The following is a 6000-nucleotide window of genomic DNA, read 5'->3' as shown; positions in this document are numbered from 1 at the left end:
GTTTGATTTTACACAAATTCTTTTGAGGCAAGTGGTCACAAAATTAATTTATCTTCATTTTAAACACATTTTTAGTTGAACTTAGTCAGTGTTGTTCAGTTATATCAGCTCATCATTTATATTGAGTAAGTCTGTTTTTGACTTACCTGTTAGTGTACATCAAAAAGACTGAACAGACAAGTTTGACATTTCTTGTCATTGCACTGACATTAGCACAGAAATTGCTCATTAAGTAAAGCAACATACTGTACATCAACCCCTTAGCATTCCTAAGGTCTCTTTTTGAATGGTATTTGTGGAATGCTAAGGGGTTAATACTGTACATGTAGCCACACTGTAAAAACAAATTTATAGAATCTACTCAAAATTTAACAATTTGCACTTGATTTGTTTGGGTGAATGCAAAACATTTTGCAAGTGCAAGTAAAGTTTCTTGGGGGAACGCAAAAATTTTGTGAGCGAACGCAAAGTTTCCCTGGAGAAATGCAAACATTTTGTGAATGAATGCAAAGTTTCTCAGGGGAACGCAAACATTTTAGGAATGAAGGCAAAGTTTTTCGGGGGAACGCAAACATTTTGGGAGCGAATGCAAAGTTTCTCTGGGGAAAACATTGCGAATGAATGCAATGTTTCTATAGGGAATGCAAACATTTTTGCAAATCAGCGCAAAGTTTCTTGGGGAAACGCAATTTTTTTGTGAATGAATGCAAAGTTTCTCTGGGAAACAAACATTTTACGAATAAATGCGAAATGTTTCTTGGGTGAACGCAAACATTTTGCGAACGAAGGCAAAATTTCTTGGGGGAACGCAAACATTTCGTGAACGAATGCAAAGTTTCTCGGGGGAACACAAACTTTTTTGCGAATCAGCGCAAAGTTTTTTTGGGAAACGCAAATATTTTGCAAATGAAAGCAAAGTTTCTCAGGTGAGCGCAAAATTTTGCAAACGAATGCAATGTTTCTCTGGGGAACAAACATTTTTGCAAATCAGCGCAAAGTTTCTTGGGGAAATGCAAATATTTCTCAAGGGCAGTGTTGTAGTCGAGACCAAGACCAGAGAGGGTCGAGTCCGAGACCAGAGAGGGTCGATTCCGAGTCGAGTCCGAGACCAGAGAGGGTCGAGTCCGAGACCAGAGAGGGTCGATTCCGAGTCGAGTCCGAGACCAGAGAGGGTCGATTCCGAGTCGAGTCCGAGACCAGAGAGGGTCGAGTCTGAGTCGAGTCCGAGACCAGAGAGGGTCGATTCCGAGTCGAGTCCGAGACCAGAGAGGGTCGAGTCTGAGTCGAGTCCGAGACCAGAGAGGGTCGATTCCGAGTCGAGTCCGAGACCAGAGAGGGTTGAGTCCGAGTCAAGACCGAGACCAGAGAGGGTCAAGTCCGAGTCCAGACCGAGACCAGAGAGGGTCGAGTCCGAGTCAAGACCGAGACCAGAGAGGGCCGAGTCCGAGTCGAGACCGAGAACAGAGAGGGTCGAGTCCGAGTCAAGACCGAGACCAGAGAGGGTCAAGTCCGAGTCCAGACCGAGACCAGAGAGGGTCGAGTCCGAGTCAAATCCGAGACCAGAGAGGGTCGAGTCCGAGTCGAGACCGAGAACAGAGAGGGTCGAGTCCGAGTCGAGACCGAGACCAAAGAGGGTCGAGTCCGAGTCAAGACCGAGACCAGAGAGGATCGAGTCCGAGTTGAGACCAAGACCAGAGAGGGTCAAGTCCGAGTCGAGACCGAGAACAGAGAGGTTGGAGTCCAAGACAAGTTCAAGTTCACAAAAGTTTGGGTCTGAGACAAGACCTAAAGAAATCTTCAAGAATATGTAAATGTTTGGTGGAAACAATAAAATTGGCACCATACTCATCAAATATAGCATGGCATGTACACGGTATTTTATTTACTGATATTGGTTTAAAAAATATTATCAGTTAAGGGTATAAAGGCCACATAGTAGGTGGTGTAAAGGTAATTTGTTAGAAAAGATTTCTATTTTGAATAAATGCTGTTATTTTTAACATTTTTAAATCAAAGAATCCTGAAAAAAAGGATCACAGCATGTTATAAAAAATATTAAGCAGCACAACTGTTTCCACTTTCCAACTTTGAAAATTAATCAGCATATTAGAATGATTGCTGAAGGATCATGTGACACTGAAGACTGGAGTAATGATGCTGAAAATTCAGCTTTGCATCACAGAAATATATTATATTTTAAAGTATATTCAAACAGAAAACCATTATTTTAAATTGTAATAATATTTTTTAAATATATATTGCTGTTTTTGACTAGATAAATGTAGGCTTGATGAGCATAAGGCTTATTTCATAATGCCACATAAGCTAATAATTATCAAAAAAGGTAATATAATAAAGTCCTTTCTTGTCACCATTTCGCCAGCCTACACTTTACATAATAGGCCTGTAGGTGGCACTTGGGCTTCATTAACTATGATAGTTCCATCAAATAGTAAACGGTGTATCAGCACTAAATGAACTGAACACTACTTACCATTAATGCGACTTTTGGCTTTGTAGTAGGTTAATGCAATTTGATTTATAAAATGAGAAAAACCGCAGAAATCACTCATCTGTCCATGTAATTTCCACTTCACGTTGTCCAATGAAATGTGAACTTGTGCCAAATCACGATTGGTTGGGGTGTTATACATGACAAACCGGCATTGGTGAATTATGTAATATTTTAAAATATATAATATAGAGATTTTTAATTAAATCGACACACTAGCTTTGATTATTGATGGGAAAAAAAGTTTTAAAAAATGGTTTGGTTTATTTTTTTCTTCCGTTAAGCCATAGGCTCTCAGAGAAAGAACCATATATACAGTATCTCACAGAAGTGAGTAAACCCCTCACATTTTTGTAAATATTTTATTATATCTTTTCATGTGACAACACTGAAGAAATGACACTTTGCTACAATGTAAAGTAGTGAGTGTACAGCTTGTATAACAGTGTAAATTTGCTGTCCCCTCAAAATAACTCAACACACAGCCATTAAGGTCAAAGTGTCAATATTTTGTGTGGCCACCATTATTTTTCAGCACTGCCTGGAGACATGCTTGGCCAGTCCAGTGGTCGTCTTGGAGGTGTGTTTGGGGTCGTTATCATGTTGGAATACTGCCCTGCGGCCCAGTCTCCGAAGGGAGGGGATCATGCTCTGCTTCAGTATGTCGCAGTACATGTTGGCATTCATGGTTCCCTCAATGAAAAGATGAAAAGATATAATAAAATATTTACAAAAATGTGAGGGGTGTACTCACTTCTGTGAGGTACTGTAGCTCGAGAGAGGTTTTAAACAGACTGTGGAAAATCAGTCGCACATGCACGCAACCCATAGCAACGCCTCACACCAGTGTTGTCAAAAGTACCGGTACTTCGGTACCAAGTCGGTACTGAAATTTTGAAAATGTGACGATACCAGCATTTCTGTAGTACCGGTAGTACCGAGAATCCGGGTATATTCGGTACCCACTGATAGGGCTGTGCCAGTATTTACTTGAATATGACACGAGTGAAGCACAAAGCTTTGTTTACAAAAGAAATAATAGGTTAGCAATTAAATGTGAACGAATTTTTTTTTTTTTTAAATAATATTTAACTTTCTTATTATTTAGGTTACCACTATTTACAGATATTTATTTCATAGTTTTACAGGCTGTAGTGGGTCGTTTCATTGAAGGAATAGCTAAAATAATCACGCACGTCTGTTACAAAATGGATGTTTGAGCATTTTTTTTTTTTTTATATATATATTTCAAAATTTATTTAATTGAGGTATATATACACACACAAACATACACACACGCTCCAAATATTTATATGTATGATTACTATATTTACTATGTTTTTTAAAAAGGCTATATAAAATAGTAAAATAGTTCCAACAGATTTTGCTGTGGTACCAAAATTGTTACCGAGACCCGTATAATTTTTATGGTATTGGTACCGACTACTGGAATTTTGGTACTGTGACAACACTACCTCACACTGACAGATATGTAAAAATAATAGGTATTTGTTACTATTGTACACATTGTCATGTTAATTATAATTCAAATGCCTTTTGTTTTATTGACCACAATATGATCATTGCTATTTGCCCCCAAACATTGACATACAGTAATAGTCATGAAATATTTTGAATGGGACTCGAGTGGTCTCGGGAATGAGTCCGATTCCTAATATGTTCGAGTACGAGTCAATTCCGAGTCAATATGCACACGAGTCCATGACAAGACCAAGACCGTTACAATATGGTCTCGAGACCGAGTCAAGACCGAGTCAGAGTCTCGAGTACTACAACACTGCGCGAGGGAACGGAGAGTTTCTTTGGGTAAATGCAAACATTTTGCGAACGAATGCATTGTTGTTCGGGTGAACGTAAACATTTTTGGAGCGAACGCAAAGTTGTCTGATTCTCCTTTTCATGATGGGCCATTCATTTTCAATAAGAGACAGATCTGGACTGCAGACAGGCAGTAAGGCACATCCCCTCTGCGATGTAGAGTGTCTAGAAACCACTCTGATGTTCCATGTGCTGTATGAGGCCAGGAATTGTCTTGCTTCCCAGGAAAGATGTCATCTGTATGCCTCTATGTCAATGGTAGGCCTTTACCTTTACACAAATGCAAGTCATCCATGCCGTTTGCACTGATGCACCCCCATATCATGACAGATGTTTTTTTTTTTTTGCACCTGTCGCTTATGAAAGTCTGGATGGTCCCTTTTGTCTTTGGGACTGAGAACGTGATGTCCGTTTTTTTTTTCTAAAAACAAGCTGAAACGTGGACTCATCTGACCACAGTACAATATCTAAAAATAAAACATCTAAAAACAAATAAATTATTCATCTTTTGCACAAAAGCAACAAGAACAACTAAACAAAATAAAAATTATTTACAGGCGCAAGCATAGGGGATGTGTAGGTTGTGGCTAGGTGACATGTAACTTGAAATTATTTCATGGACGCACAGAAATAAATCTATTTATACTTTTATGCAGGCTTTTGCGGGCAGGAGCGGGACAAAACATGAATTTTGAGGGTGGAAGCGGGAGAAGGTAACATATATTTTTGCGGGAGCGGGACAGAATCCCGTGAAGGTCTCTAGCATGATGGTTTCTTATGCAGTGCCATCTGAGAGCTCAAAGCCCATGCACGTTCAGCAGAGGTTTTCTGCCTTGTCCTACACAGACTGAAATTTCTCTGGATTCCCTGAATCTTTTTACAATATTATGTTTGGTAGATGGTGAAAGACATAGGCCTAAATTCTTTGCAATCTTGCATTGAGAAATGTGATTTTTGAATTGTTTGACAATTCTCTCATGACATTTGGCACAAAGTGGTGAGCCGTGACCCATCTCGCAAAGACTGAGAAGCTTTTTTTCACCCAAACATGACCCTCACCTGTTACCAATTTAAAAAACACTTTAACTTGGATATTATATAGTCTTTTCACTATTATTTTGCCTCTGTCCCAACTTTTTTGGAGTGTGTTGCAGTCATGAAAATCAAAATTTGTTTATATTTACAAAATACAATTATGTTGGTCAGTGAAAACATTGGAAATCTTTTCTTTGTACTTTTGTCAGTTAAAACAAATTAACAAATCATAGATGTTTTTATTGCATTTTACAAAAAGTACCAACTGTTTTACATTTTAAAATACATATAAAAATAGACAACAGATATCATATTTTAAATTGCAATAATATTTCACAATATTTCTGTTTTTACTGTATTTTCGATCAAATAAATGCAGCCTTGTTGAGCAGTTTTCTTTCAAAAACATTACAAATCTTACTGACCCCTAACTTTTGAACAGTACAGTGTGCATATAACATTTATTGTAATTAGGCTAGTTTGTGCAACTAAATTGATCATAAAAGTTGTGTTAAAGTTAAAATCTATCAGAAAAAAATGCAAAAGTTTTACCTTTTGGGGTGCAACAACCTGTCACTGCCTGGCAGCCCTTTACAAGAATGAACAATGGTTTT

Source organism: Ctenopharyngodon idella, chromosome 4, assembly GCF_019924925.1.
Source record: "Ctenopharyngodon idella isolate HZGC_01 chromosome 4, HZGC01, whole genome shotgun sequence".
NCBI classification, from domain to species: domain Eukaryota; kingdom Metazoa; phylum Chordata; class Actinopteri; order Cypriniformes; family Xenocyprididae; genus Ctenopharyngodon; species Ctenopharyngodon idella.
Note: the sequence above shows the minus strand (reverse complement) of the source record.